This window comes from Anabrus simplex, chromosome 1 (genome assembly GCF_040414725.1).
Source record: "Anabrus simplex isolate iqAnaSimp1 chromosome 1, ASM4041472v1, whole genome shotgun sequence".
NCBI lineage: Eukaryota > Metazoa > Arthropoda > Insecta > Orthoptera > Tettigoniidae > Anabrus > Anabrus simplex.
In genome coordinates, this window is record NC_090265.1 from 1,291,139,256 (window position 1) to 1,291,156,198 (window position 16,943).

The window sequence follows — 16,943 nt, forward strand, 5'->3', positions numbered from 1 at the left end:
ATGAGACAGCTTAAGAGCGCTTGCACAAGATGGCTGCTGCTCTTATGAGACGCCCTAGGGGTGCTTGCGGGAGGTAGCAGCGACAAGACGATGACTATACACAGCTGCTTATGATACGGCCTAGAGGTGCTTACACAAGATGGTGGCTGCTCTGATGAAGAAAGCTAGCTTTGCATCATGCAGGTATTTTTACAGCACTAAACCTCATACCTTTGAAATGTGGTGGCGGGTAATTTGAAAAATTCGACGTGCTTTTTCATAAGCTGTTAAGGCCTCCTCTTATGTCAAGGCATAGCTTAGTTAAGTTGGTACTACTGAGGTTTAGGCCCGTCAAGATGGCAGTACTGAGGTTGGCGATGCGTTGTTGTCTGTCAAAAGCACGTGGCTGTCAAAAAACACGTGGCTTTGTTTACCAATTCAAATCTCGCGCTAGTTAGGTTAAGTTGGTACTACTGAGGTTTAGGCCCGTCAAGATGGCAGTACTGAGGTTAGCGATGCGTTGTTGTCGATGATAGCTGTCAAAAGGCACTTGGCTTTGTTTACAAATTCAAATTTCCCGCGGGTGGTGGAGGAGACCTCTGGGAGGCCTCTGGCTGTGGTGGTGGTGGAGGAGGCATCTGGGAGGCCTCTGGCTGTGGTGGTGGTGGAGGTGGCCTCTGGGAGGCATCTGGCTGTGGTGGTGGTGGAGGTGGCCTCTGGGAGCCGGAGGAGGTGGTGGCCGCCGAACTCTCCAATTATACTACTGACAGGAAAATGAACACAACGAAAATTGTTCTGATGGGCTGCATATCAATATGCGGCTGGGAGGCGTGAGAAGTCTTAAGGAAAATAATGGGTAGAAAAAGCATTGCGAGATACGAGGTTTTAGAAGTAAGCCGTCGAAATGCAATTTACTTTCTACTTGTGATGTATTTTCAAGTACTTTTGACATAATAATAATAATAATAATAATAATAATAATAATAATAATAAGAATAGTACATTTTACTACCACAACATTTCATTACCTCGAAACTTTGCAAGAACATCCGCGGGGAGATCAATGAACAACATTATACATTGTACTAGGAGGCCGCGAGAAACTGCTAGGAAAACTAAACATTGTTATTAATATCACCATTCAATAATTTTAATAGAAACTTTTGAAACCAATGTAGATAAAATAGGTTGGTACCTTGTGCTGGCAGCAGAGAGCAAAAGTAAGATTTGGGGTGTAATTCAGTGCAGAATGAATGATTCAGCGTGGTGTGAGACAGAGTAGCATTCTTTCACCTTGAATATGTAATTTTTATTTGAATAGAATTTCTAACGAAGGTCTTTAACAACAATATTTTGAAGTTAAAGTGAATGGATGAATCAATCAATGCTATTGAGAGTGTTATCTTGAGTGATGCAATTGAGGATCTCTAGCACTTATTGAACCAAGTGAATCAAGCGGGAACGTAGAAAGGTTTAAACATTTATTCCCCAAAAAAAGCATTGTACCGGGCGAGTTGACCGTGCGGTTGGGGGCGCCTAGCTATGAGCTTGCATCCGGGAGATAGTGGGTTCGAACCCCACTGTCAACAACCCTGAAGATGGTTTTCCGTGGTTTCCCATTTTCACACCAGGTAAATACTGGGGCTGTACCTTAATTAAGACCACGGTCACTTCATTCCAACTCCTAGTTCTTTCCTATCCTATCGTCGCCATAAGACCTATCTGTGTAGGTGCGACGGAAAGCAAATAATAAAAATTAAAAGAACATTGTCTGTAGTCATGAGTAAACACCCAGTTGCCAGCCTGTAAGTCAAAAGTCATCAAACAGAAAGCGTTGATTAATTCGAATACCTGTGCTGCTGTGTACAACCGAGTTCTGATAAAGAAATTAAACAAAAGGTAGAGATAGCAAGAATGTTCATTGTTTAGATGAAATCAGCCTCTTGTAATAAAAATGTAAATCTGAAACTGAGGCAAAGAATGCATTTGTACATTTAGTCAGTGATTTTTTACGAATTAGGAGTCTAGACAGTAATAGCAGTGACAGCCAGCCGATGAGAGACACTGAAATGTGGCTTCAGAGGAGAATGCTTCGTATTCCCTGGACAGCTCGAAAATGTAATGAGAGTCAAGTTTGACAAGAAATTCTTACAGCAATAATATGTAGAATATTGACATACCTAGTAGTAATCAATACCAACCTCTGATGTTAATCCTGAAATAGAAATTAGAAGTTCTTAGGGGTGCTGGAAGAGGACGAATATCCAGGTTGGAAAACAATCAAGACTGGGCGTGTATACGAAACCCACAAAAGTATTCGATTTTACAGAAAACAGAGTCAAGAACATCAGGTTGATAGACAATGTCAGAGGGAAGAAGAAATCTGACGTTGACTAACCTGGCAAAATTAATAGTAGCATTTGGTAAGTTACTGAGAAGCAACTGATTGATTTCCAGAGGTGTCCATTGGTGCCTGCCGTATTAATGTGACGTAGTTCGTGTGCAATTGTCAGTAGTTTTCCGTACTTTTAAAGTTGTTTAGGACATGCAGATATATGTGATCCTAAAATTTTTATGGAGATAAATTCTTTGAACATCACTTATGGCTGTAATTATGGTAGCGAGTGCCATTTCGATCTTCAGGATGGGCAAATACGAACCAAAATTGGAATTGTAATAATAGCTCTTCTATAATCACATTCAGTAATAAGAAGCCCTCTCTTGCTCGGGTTCAATTGGAATTACACACGCAACAGTCGAGCTGAGGGCAGAGCAGGTGGATCACCTGAAGAAGCTAAAATTAAAGAAATATCAATTCATATCGTCATCCATATCTTTGAATATTCAGTGATAATTTTCTTAATAGTCTCTAGATTGCACCTGCAATGATAACTGTTATGATCTTAATTAGCGAACGCTGCTGTGGGCCACAAAACTCCCATCTAAATCGTAACTAAAATAAATAAATGAATAAATAAATAAATAAATAAATAAATAAATAAATAAATAAATAAATAAATAAATAAATAAATAATAAAAGGAAGTCTGTGCGTGATGTCCAGAAAAATCTACAGCACGCAGAGATCTGAAATTTTGAACATAGGTAGATGGAAGAGGGTCCGAATGCACGTCGAAGCCGGAATTTTCATTTTGAGTTATGAACGAAAACCATCGGAAAACGTGTATTGGGATATGACGATCCAACGTGCTATCACCAGGATTAAATGCATAGAGTCACATGCCATTTTAAGTCCGTGGAATAGGAAGCCATTTCCTTCGGTCCATGATGTCTGTCTGTCTGTCTGTCTGTCTGTCTGTCTGTCTGTCTGTCTGTCTGTCTGTGTGCGATGCCCAGCCAAATCTACGACAAACAAAGATCTGAAATGTTTGCCACAGGTGGGCACAGGTTTTCACCTAAGACCCATGGATTCTGTCTAAGAGCAATTCTTGCACCAAGAAGTGAAGCTGTCAACGTTATCAATAAGCAACACTCGCAAGAATTATCCGGTTACCATGTTTTCTTTCAACTAACTCAATCTCATGTTTTATTATTTCATTTAGAGAAAACATAGGCCATGGTAAAGAAGATTAGATTAAAATAAACACGCACTGATCTGAAATGTTTAACATTCGTGGCCACAGCATTTCACCAATTACGCATGGCTATGTCAAAGAGCGATTCTTGCTCCAAGAAGTGAAGCTGTCAACGCCATCAACAAGCAACTTTTATAAGTATTACCCGATGTTCTACAAAGTTACAAGTCTATCGACTACACAGCAGAGCTTTTGAAAGACTTGGAGTCACCTGGAGTACCCTCCAACATCTTAGAGCGGACGATTGTGACACCGATTATCCTTCTTAAGAATAAGAATCCTACCCTCTGCAATGAACACGACTCTGAAACTGATGACCAATATTATTGAAGCCATTCTCATGATTGGTCATGCCGCGAGGGAAGTAATATTCATTCCTCGGATTCGAATAATTTCTTCGGATATAAAATTTAAGTTTAGATGTCTGCAGTTCCCCGTTTGTTTCAGTTTCGCTATGAACATCAACAAGGGACAAGAAAAATCTCTTAAAGTTATAGGACTCCATCTTCGAAAAGGCTGCTTCTCCCATTGTCAACTGTACGTGGCTTGTTCAAGAGTTGGAAAGGCAAACGCACTATTTATCTTAGCTCCATTTGGAAGGACATTAATATAGACTAGTTCAGCCGGAATCTCTATAAGGAACAGATAGTTCTTTATTATATAAAAGAGTTGAATTAATAAACGCGGGCAATGCCGCAGGTACATGCTAGTAAATAAATAAATTTAACTCTCTGAAAAAAGGGGAACGCATTTGATTGAGTGTAAACTTTGATCACAACCAAGTCAATCTGAATTGTCATAAGGGAGTGGCTAATACAAGGCCATCGAAAAAAAAACTAACATGGACGTAAATGTTATTACAACCGGACTGATCAACTGAGTCAGAAGACAAAGTTGGTACTGGAAATGATGGTAGAGTAAGGATTCACCCTACTGAATAGGGAAGAGTATAAGACGTAGGATCTAGCTTACAACGGTTCTAGTACAATACATCTGGATTTTTAGAGGGAATAAGATCACCGTACAGAAGCAGGAAACCCTCTGGACCTCAAGTGCAGCGCGATCAGCAAACATATTCGGGTACCAGCATTCGGCTCAAAGTACTCAGGCAGAGAAATAAAAATGTTTAGAAGGCTGGATCTTGCAAAACTTCAGAAAATGAAACACAAACGTCGATCGATTTATACACGAAGGATAAATAAATGAAGCAACTAAAATGATTACAGCTTCGTTAAGGAAAGCGGTCATTCCAGACAGAGAGAGAGAGAATTCTCATCTTGGTTTGATAAGGAGTGCTACCTTAAAAGAAACTTTTGTCGCTACACAGAGCGAGAAGGTTGGGCACGAAGAGGGATTTACTAAACTATTCAAAACATAGAAAACACTACCAAATTCTTCTGGAGTTGAAGAAAGGAGGAGGAAAGAAAACTAGCGGAGTCTGCAAAAACTAATCTGGTGTTGGCATTCAGAAAGAAAATTATTCAAAGACCAAAGGAAATCCCGATGGATAGGTGGGAGAATCACTTCAGAGCTATTCTAAACCAAGAGATGCGCTTTTAAAGTAGAAAACGAGGAATCAGTAGAAGTAGCGTATATGAAATGGAACATCCGAAGGACCAGCGGAAGAGAATACTCCGATAACACCCAGAGAAATCTCGCAGGTGATAATGAAAGTAGCCGGGTATGGACCAAATCTACATAGAACACCTGAAACAGTCAGAAGAAACACTGTTGCCAATATGAAATAAATTACTCAGTGAATGCCTGAGATCGGGAAAAATACTGAACAAATATCGACAAATAAGATCTTATATAATGAAAAGGCGGACACGAGTGATCCCAACTGGAGAATAAAGTCTTTGAGATTTTTACAAAAATATTAGCATGTAAGGTGGAGAAATGCACAACCATATCTGAATGCCAGTTTGGCTTCATACGCTGACAAAACACAATGCAGGCAGTCGGGTACTTAATAGTAAAGTAGGCGAAGCCCTGAGACGTCTGAAGGGAAAATACTACGCAGTGTTCATTGATTACAAGGAGGCTTTCGATCTCCTCAACAGAGAACTGATAACGAAGATAGGAGACGTGATCGGAAAAAACACACCCACTAGTCAGGTCATTAGAAAACGTCTTGGCAGTCACCTTTGAGCAAACTGATGACAGCGTTGACACATTGGATACCTTCGAACAAACTAATGGAGTCCTACATCGTGATCTAATGAGCCCTTTGTTGCTAAATATACTCACATCACAGACATACTGAAATGTGCGACGGATGATAAAGCACTGGGTACATCAAGTGAGAATATCTACAAGCTGCCTTACTAGAAGTAGATAAATGGGTGGAAAAAAATAAAATAAAAACTGTTTCACAATCAATTTAGAGAAAATCGTCCCCCAGACCGTTAGAAATTTAGAGAAAACCTCGGCGAGAAATATTCTCAATCTCAATGGTAAGCTCTTAACAATAGTCAGCATTTTGAATTAATAACAAATCACCCTCCGAACAACAACAAAGTCCTTCAGATGTTATATTCAAGAAAGAATATCTTAGCATTAGCCACATGAGCAATTTTCTCCAAGTATCTCTCAGCCATGTTTCTAACAACAACAATGGTGCATTTTAACTCCACTATCTCTGGAGCTGGTTTGGGAAAAACTACAACTCAGAGATTTTGAGATTACGAACTCGCTAAGGACTCCTGGAGTCAAGATCTCGGAATACGACTCTTCCAGCCATCTACAGAGCAGTACACCAAGCACCTGTAGAGAAGAGAAGCTAAGAGGAGAGACTTAGAGCTTCGAGTGCCATGACGAAAGAAACTGGACGAAAGAAAATCAAGAACTAAAAATAATAAACTTGTGGTCTCAGCTACAGTGTCCAAGAATTCTAATATGGTGCCGGCTGGCTGCTTGCTCGTCAGCTTCGACATTCCGTTTTACTCTGAACCTACTATCTTTTACATGCCATCATCATACGATATGAAGTGTCGATTGGACATTTTTCCGCCTCTCAAACATCCTACTACCTCTGCCGGGTTCAAAACTCACTGCCTTGAGATCCGGAGGCCGTCACTCTGCCACTGAACTACAGAGGGAGCTAAGAACTAAGACACGTAGATACACGATTCGCCATTCATGGCTTCCACCATAAGATATGTATGGGCAAATCGTACAACTGTCGCAGCGATAATTGTGTGCTTAGCGCAACCAAAGACGTAACCGATACCACCTAGCAGTGTCCCACAAAAATGAAAAGAATTAACGAAGTATATCGTCGCTCGACCGGTAAAAGGTTGTATTCCACAAAGCTCTTCCTATCAATTATTCTCCTTAAGACTGGTCACGCCTCCCAGCCATGTATGGATATGCAGTCCATCAGAACAAATTTTGTTGTGTTCATTTTCCTATGCCCATGTGTAAAGGAAAATGAACCTTACTGTACCGTACTGTAGGAATGTACGTTTGCATTACGTATTTACGCACTCCTAGTGTACAATGCATGTAAGGTTCATTTTCGTTTAATTACCGACATAGGAAAACGAACACAACGGACATTGTTCTGATGGACTGCGTATCCATATGTGTCTGGGAGGCGTGACCAGTCTTAAGGAGAATAATGAATAGGAAGAGTATTGTGGGATACAACGTTTTACCGGTGAAGCGACGATATCAAGAACTATAATAATAGTTATTCGAGTATTCATTTCTTCATTAATAATTAATTAATTGCCCGCCACTTGGTGTAGTTGTTAGTGCTATTAGCTAACACCCCAGGAGAACCGGGTTCGATTGCCAGTTCTACAACGAAATTTGAAAAGTAGTAAGAGGACTGGAACGGTGTCCACTCAGCCTCGGGAGGTCAGCTGAGTAGAGGGTGTTTGATTTCCACCGCACTGAACTTGAAGGGGTTTTCAGTGGTTTCCCACTTTTACTAGAGGCAAATGCCCACACGGTACGTAACTTAAGGCCACGGCCGCTTCCTTTCCTGTTCCTTGCCTATCCCTTTTAATCTTCTTATATCTCACAAGGCGCTGATAAAAATGAAAAATCCTCAGCCCGTTTCCAGTCATTCGACCGGGTCAGGAATGGAATGAATGAACCCCCATCTAGCGGCGAGGATAGGAATTGTGCCGGCTGCCGAAACCTGTCACACTCCGCTGGGGCAATGATTAATGACTGACAGATGAAATGAAATGAAATTGGAGAGTGTCTCTGGAATGAAAGTTAACAGGGAAAACCGGAGTGCCGACATAGTAGGCCTAATTATCCCGTTTCATTAATAAATGGCCAAACCAACTTAGCGCTTCCTCCTGAATCTTCGCCCCGATGTTGGTAAGTTTTCAGTACGGTACGTGGTTATTCTGGAAGTGATGAAAGCATATCATTAGAAGACTTTTGATGTGACGTCTTCATTTGCAATGCTGTATGCACGGGATATTGGCGTTACAAAAATCAGGCTGTTTCCGAGACACTGTAATTGAATCTATATTCTGATATCACTAGGTAACTGACGGTATCAGATAGCTTACACAACTATAAATTTAGCGCGCCGATGTCCGGCTCCATGGCTAAACGGTTAACGTGCTGGCCTTAGGTCAGAGGGGTCGCGAGATCGATTCCCGGCCGGGTCGGATATTTTTAAGCTTAAATGGTTAATTCCCTTGGCTCGGGGACTGGGTGTTTGTGCTGTATCCAACATCCCTTCAATTCACACACCACACATAACACTATCCTCCACCACAATAACACGCAGTTACATACACATGGCAGATGCCGCCCACCCTCATCGAGGGCCTGCCTTACAAAGGCTGCACCCGGCTAGAAATAGCCACACGAAATTATTATTATTATTATTATTATTATTATTATTATTATTATTATTATTATTATTATTATTATTATTATTATTATTATTGTTGTTGTTGTTATTAGCGCGACGATGCATCCTCTCCCCACGAGCGCCTCGTGCTTTGAACGCTTGATTACGCTCACTCAATATCTTGAATGTGTCAAGTGTCATTATAGCGAATAGCTTGCGAATAAGTGGCTATTGACATTGAACATTTTCATCAAAAATTTGAAAACTGGAGGTTTGACTATTTAAACATAATTACTGACATCATTAGATAGCTTTCCTTAAGCTAGAAATGATGGTTCAACAACGACTGCCCTAAGATTCTTCGGGTGAACTTACGGGGGATCGAAAATATGAGAAGTATTTATCTGCTTCGGATCGACTTCTGTATATAAATTCCGACTGATGATGTGTATATCGATGGATAAAGAACCTTACAATCGGTCATCACTGGAATGCATTTACGGCTGTCGCCAAGTGGCACATTATCCGTCAGCTGGTTTTAATTAGACTTTTTCTGAAGGATCTCAAAGGAGTTGGAAATAAGACCGACATAAATGTACCATTGCAATAGACTTTAGACAACATGAGTGCAGAAGTTTTGTTGTGTATTAAATGTTAAAAATTAACAAATGTATCGAAACTTATCATCACATAAGAAGCAATGCATCGTCTCTCAAAACGCTCTTCCTATCCTTTATGTTCCTTAAGACAGGTCCAGCCACATATTGATATGCAGTCCATCAGAACAGTTTTAGGTGTGTTCATTTTCCTATGGGGAGTGTAAAGGAAAATGAACTTCAACATAGAGTCTGTAGCGATGCATGTTTGCGCGACGTATTTACGCACTTCTGCTCTATAATACTGTATATAAGGTTCATTTTCCTTTACACACTGGCATACCAAAATGAACACAAGGGAAATTGTTCTGGTGGACTGCATATCCATACAGGGCGGGACCAGTCTTAAGGAAAATACGAGGTATTGCTTCTTAGGCGACGGTATGCTCGGGCTTTGAAATTAGCTTTCCACTTCCTCTAAAAGGTAAACTCGTGTAGTGGTGCAGTTATTTTCAGCCACATCTACACTGGAAGGAGAGCTGCATGAAGACGTACCAGCTCTCCTGCCATTCACAAATTTATGGAAGTACAGAGAATAGAAGTCGGGCCTCCGAGGATTGTGGCTAATATCATGATAATAATAATAATAATAATAATAATAATAATAATAATAATAATAATAATAATAATAATAATAATAATAATAATAAGGCAAACCGTTACACTACGCGGACGGACCCACCATCTTTTAAAACATTAATCACCACGACCACCACCCCCACAACAACGATAACAACAACAACTACATTTAGCGATCCGTGTCCAGTCGGATAAGTTGGTTCGCTATAAATAATTTCAATAGCATTACATCTGTAAAGATAAAATAATTTAATAGGTTTTTATTAATGTCTTGATGTGAAAATTACTTCGATGCCATTCGTTCCTTACTGTAGTTATCATCGGCAACTTGCATATAAAGTTGTACTGAATTGGCTTTCTGACGTGACTTTCATTTTACCTAAAAACCAGACTTACTCCTGACAACGCTGTCACAAAAAGGTAGCGGGACATTCTCACAGCTGTTCCTACCCATATTCCTTTCCAGCGCATGTAGAATAATTCTGTAGTTTTTTACTAGATGGCTACACTGTGTCATGTGGGCGAGTCAATATATTTATTGACTAGGTCTTGAATTATATCGATTCTCTTACGGATGGCGTTGACTGATTGAATGATGCGCCGAGAAATCAGTCTGAGAAATCAATCAATCAATCAATCAATCAATCAATCAATCAATCAATCAATCAATCAATCAATCAATCAATCAATCAATCAATCAATCAATCAATCAATCAATAATGATCTGCATTTAGGACAGTCTCCCAGGTGGCAGATTCCCTATCTCTTGTTTCCTAGCCCTTTGTTTGAATGATGGGTCAAGAACTTAACATAATGTATAATTTTAAATTCTAATTGTATTTAAAGTTGATTATTTTTATTCATGTTATTTGAATAAATTCAACGTAGTATGCAAAAATGTGTTACTATACGATACACAGGCGATGGTGTTGCATGTGTCTGTTTCGAATTCGGGCCGAGGCTTATACATCTCAAATCATACGTAAAACCTTATTTTTGGCCCCTGCAAATAACTTTGAAGCCGGCCCCATGGTGTAGGGTAGCGTGCCTGCCTCTTACCCGGAGGCTCCAGGTTCGATTTCCATCCCCGTCATGGATTTTTACCTGGACCTGAGGGCTGGTTCGAGGTCCACTCAGCCTACGTGATTAGAATTGAGGAGCTATCTGACGGGGAGATAGCAGCCCCAGTCTAGAAAGCCAAGAATAACAGCCACACGACACTTCGTAATCTGCAGGCCTTTGGCCTGAGCAGCGGTCGCTTGGTAGTCCAAAGGGCTGTAGTGCCATGGGGGGGGGGGGGGCACAAATAACTTTATTGTCATGCTATGACGTAACTGCCTTCTTCTCGTACTCAAAAGAGTGTGGAAAATTAGACTTCACCTTACTGTAAGTACTTTTCGCACAGTTCCATTGCAAATCGTCTCTCATTGGTTGAACTCCGCTTCATAGTAATATAAATACGGATAGTCAGAGAGATCATGAATCAAAGAACACTAAAATTAACCTTGTTGAATTGTTTCTACACCTGATCGTAGCACTGTGGGTTTGTACCATCTACCCGTCTCTGCGATTTCAAATCAAGTAAATTGTCACCATCACATTACTGACTAATTTATAATTCGTATTATCTTAATTAATACAGGACCATGTTCACGACTCTGGTAGCTGCTCTGGTGGACTGTTCGCTGCTTCATGTATCATTTATTTTTATGTTTTATTACAAAACCCCATGTACACAATTCTTATGTCTTTCATAGCAAAACACGTACAATAAATCAAGAAAACATCAATGCATGGATCAAACATAGGCGATTTGCACCGCGAAGAATCAAAATAAAGTATAATTAAATTCATTTAGCTTAAAATAAGTAAATTCGGCATAGCATGAAGTAAAATATTGTACGCGTCACCAAGTAAAGTGATACTCGTTTCGAAATTCAGTCCTCACACGTAACGTAACGAAAAAGACCACTTTCTGTGGCTATTGTACAAGTAACTATTCCCAACATCGACCTCCTGTATATTTGTCATACGATCAATAACGGCACGACATAAAACACCAGGAAATACTCAAAACGGGTTCATTATATTATTATATAATTAATTATATGATGTTATGTTATTATTAGTATAATAATTATTGGATCCATTGTTTAATAATAGATTTAAAAAGTTTTATTCTTGCTTAGTTGTTTACTTTTTATGTTTTACATGTGAATTTTTGTGGGTATAAATTTTATATGCTTAAATAGTAAGGTATATTTGCAGTATTTAATATTATTTATCTTGGCGCTGGACGAGACGTACTGGGAAGGAGATGAAGGAATGAGGGTCAGAAGACGCGTAACGTCCGGTTGGCCCGACATCCTACCTGAGCCATTCAGATCTTTGAGGGTGTCGCATAAGGTCGCAAGCTGTTGAATAACATGCTGAAGATATAATTTTTGGGTTACAGGAAGTTATTGCGTACTGCATTCCAAAATGTAATCCGTGAATTATTGTTTTCTTCATGATGTGTCAGAAACTTTGTCAGAAACTTGTTGGATGCAACTTATTTAGGACTTACCTCTAATTTTCTCCCCCTAATCGATAATAACCGACGAAGACAGACATAGGACGCAACTTACCTGCCTCCCTTGTCTTCTGACCCCGACGGTATTCGGCTTCAAGGCCTACGGAGTCTTTCATTTTCACGCCCCTTTGCAGCCTTTCCCCTCATTTTCCCGATAACCTACTTCTTCGAAGAGTCGAGACCTCTTCCTCTCTTCCTTTAATTTGTATTAGGAGGGGGGTGATTTTTAAGTTTCACTTCCTCTTTAAACAATCACCCCCACCACCATCGTGGCCAGAGAACATCATTACTGCCTGTCATTACTTTCTAGCAGTCTTTTAGAATTTAAAAACAAGAACAGCTTCCTTACTGCCGTTAACTTGACCCGTTAATTGTAGACGTCTTCTTAAAAATAAAATTTGCTTATGAAACAAAATGAGGAACGTTAAGGAAGTACTTTGCAGGGGACTTGATATCGGGAGCGGAGTGTTGAAAGTAACCTTGGGGGAATTCGCGGCAAGGTGCGTTTCAATCAGATCTACAGTCGTGTCCAATTAAATTGTCAAATGTGTGGTCTGACCCCGGGCTGTTCCAGTGGACCACTTTATGATAACGGCCAGCCGTGAGTTGGGCCCATTAAGATCGATCTTGTTCATGTCCGGGAACACAGCACATGCCATAAATTGATCTCCGAGTTTCGTGTAATAGCACAAGTGTGAGTTCAAACGTATTCTTAAAACACCTATATTTTTCTCATTATTATTATTATTATTATTATTATTATTATTATTATTATGTCCGACTCGTTGGCTGAACGGTCAGCGTACTGGCCTTCGGTTCAGAGGGTCCCGGGTTCGATTCCCGGCCGGGTCGGGGATTTTAACCTTAATTGGTTAATTCCAATGACACGGGGGCTGGGTGTATGTGTTGTCTTCATCATCATTTCATCCTCAACACGACGCGCAGGTCGCCTATGGGAGCCAACTCGAAAGACCTGCACCTGGCGAGCCGAACATATCTTCGGACACTCCCGGCACTAAAAACCATACGCCATTTCATTTCATTATTATTATTATTGTTGTTATTATTCTTAGGTGGGCAGAGTGACTCAGATGACCCAGGTGCTGGCCTTCTGAAACCAACTTGGCAGGTTCGATCCTGGATCAGTCCAGTGGCATTTGAAGGTGCCCAAATACGTCAGTCTCGTGCCGGTAGATTTACGAGGAAGTAAAAGAACTCGTGTGGGACTAAATTCCGGCACCTCAGCGTCTCCAAATACCTTAAAAGTAGTTGGTGGGAAGTAAAGCCATTATTATTATTATTATTATTATTATTATTATTATTATTATTATTATTATTATTATTATTATTATTATTATACTTACAGTATATCAAACATGATTGCTGTTTGTTTAACATTGAAATTATGCATGTAGATTTCTAGTGTTGATAAGACAGGAAAGCGTTAGGACTTGACTTGACAAACCGGAAGTTTTCTCGTGTAAAAATGAGAAATCCTGAGATTCTAACCCACTATCTGCCAAATGCATGCTTACAGCTACACGACCCGTACTACCTTTTTAAGTCGCTCACTCGAGTTATAAACAGTAATGACAAATTTACTTATTTTTGGTTTTAGGTCCCACTAGCCTAACTACTTTCACAGTTTTGGAAACGCCGTGTTACCCGGAAAATATATCCCACACGAGTTCCATTACCTACTGGTAAATCTACACAGCATATTCAAACACCCCTGGACTGAGCTAAGGTGGAACCTCCCAAATTGTGCCACTGAGTCTGAAGGTCGAATGAATTATCTGGTGGGAACATTTATTCAAAGGAAATCAAATTGAGTGGGTGTTCGCAGAAACGGGCCAACCATCATTTAGGTAAAGCTGAGAAAAAAGGACTTGTGTGTCTGGGTATAAAGAATATTAACAAAATAAAATGATTCTTTTCTGTTTCTATTCTTGTTATAGAACCTATTGTCTATCAATTTAACATAATGTTGATCACCAACTTGCAGATATTATATGAGACATAGCCAATTGAAACATTAGGGCCTACATTACTCATAATGTAAGGCATTGAACAATGGTTCCTCTGTCGTCTCAGGGGAATTATTTAGGGTCAATTTACTATAAAAATATTGGTATCCGGGAGGAAAATATTCTAAGAGTTCTAACAAATCCTTTAACCTGGCTGAAGTTATGGGCCTTTTGTTATTATACTTTCTTGACAGCACAATGTTGGCAAGAGATGGTCTACCTACTTTTGTTTTTCTTGAAATACCCGCTGCATTCTAATCTTCGACGCACCCATATGAATATTTAAAGAGATATTTAAAAGGTTCATCCTTTTCTATCATTACCATAGATAATTTATTTAGTAAAACTGTTTGTTTACTGTCAGATACCATTCCTTCAGTGATTGTTTCAAACAATGGATCGGTAGGGCTGACTTATAAACACACCACTCGTGATTTCTGTTACATGGAATGGCTTTTTAACTCTTGCCCTCTTCACCAAATCTACCTACTCATCAGGCAGAAAAACGTAAGAAACAGCACGATTCGTTTTTACTATTACGTCGAAGTCCAGGTCACAAGGGAGGTAGGTACGGCCAGAAACGGAATACTTCTGCTCTATTATGTCAAACTTTACGCACTGCACTCGATATGACCAATAACTAAGAAGAAAAATACACCTTTCTCTTAGTCCAGTTTTGCATGATTTCAAAATAGCATAAACTTCAAGTCCTCTCCTTAGATAAATAAGGATGGCTTTCTTTTAAAACCTCGTATGTCCAAATGTTCTTACTACCTATTATATCCCTTAAGACTGGCCACGCCTCCCGGTCATATATTTGTATGCAGTCCATCAGAATAATTTTCGCTGTGTTTATTTTCCTTTGCTAATGTCTAAAGGAAAATGGACCTTAACGTACCGTATTGTAGGGATGTTGATTGCATGGCAAATTTACACACGCCTACAGTATAATGTATTTAAGGTTCATTTTCCTTTAAAAATTGGCAGAGGAAAATGACCATAACGAAAATTATTATTTTGGACTGCATATAAATATGGGACTGGGAGGCGTGACCAGTCTTAAGGAATATAATGGATAGGAAGAGTATTTGGGCCTACGAGGTTTTTAAAGAAAGCCATCGATAAGTCTTTCTGATGCTGGCTCATTTCCTAGAAGATAGTTCACACCCTCCTTCATAGATGGCACAACATAACTCAATATCTGTAAAAATGGTGGTTAGCCCATTTTTGCGAGCATCCACTCAATTTAATGCTACAAAACATAGTGGCCTAAATTCACTGTATGCAGGTAGTAATATACAGGGTACTAGGTCACCCCAACGACGTGTGAATATAATAATATTATTTGCTAATAATCCTTCAGTTACTGAATAGTTTAAGATGCTTCGTGTTGACAGATGTTTGTCGGGCGGAAGTTCATTAACGCAACGAAGTTAACAGTACGGAATTGTGGCCTTCAAACAAATTTAAATGCCACCGACGTCAGCAAGTGTTAAACCCACTTTGGCTAATCAACTGTGTCACTGAGATTGTCTACAAGCACTACAGTCACACAGGTTATCATAGGTACAAACCCATAAAATTCGAAATTTGGCTTTTGGCCACTAGAGTCCTTCTATATGGAGCAACAACAAGAAAAAAAATCGTAGATTCGTTAAGGATCTTGTCAACCAAGACAACTACTGCCCAGCCTGAAGGCCTACAGCGTGACGACTTCCTTAGCCGTATTGATTGGCATTCATTACCGGATCCACTGTCTCTCGCATCAGTCAACTCCTCAGTTGGTCTCTATACTAGACTTAACTAAAGTTGGCGTCTGACAGGTAAGGTTGGAGGGAGGAGCACTGCACGTGCCATTTCACGATGTTGCCACATTCCAGCATTCCTTTCTACATGCTCTTACCCCTTGCTTCCGGCTCACTTGTTCCCTCCTTCATTCTGACCGCTGTGATCTGTTGTAGACTACCTGGCCAGGCGGTGTCGTCCCATTTGCGATCACTCTTATACAAACAATCAGGTTCTTATCAGTGACAGTGACAGTGACAGGTTTGGCAACTCCCAGCAAGACGAGCTGCCCTGAAGTTTTATCTCCATGGCAACCGCAGTCGTCCCACCCTCGTTTCCATGGCAACCACACAGCCACTCCCTTTATCCCGACCCGGCAGGCAGTAAACGCACCTCCCTCTAAGAAATGGCAGACGCCAACTCTTATTATTAGCAGTATAGGAGCTGACTTCCGTTTTATCCCTCAATCAAGGATTATTATACTTGAACTGGCCAGGAACCGAACTTAAGGTCTCTGCTACACTTACACGACAGGGCTGACCTTAACGATGTTTAATTGGCGTATTATCGAAACAATACGTGTTATTCACCTTTCCGTTTTGGTTTTTAAATAGCCTACATGACTGAATTCCATACAAAAGACGAGTAAATTTATGAAGTCCTGACTAACTCAAAGCTACAGGATCGTGCCGGCTAGGCAGGACCATAAGCGATGACAAATGAAAGATTATGGAGTAATATTCGAATAAAAAATCCAATGGAGGAAGGATATCCTGAAGAAAACCTCTCCCGTATGTTCTACGTCCCTTTTGACAAGCATAGATTTTAGAAGCATTCATTAAGGTTTGAATCCGAAATGCAATTATCAAAAATTGTCGAAAATTTAAAGACTTAGTAACAAGTGCTAAAATACAGAATAGACAGAA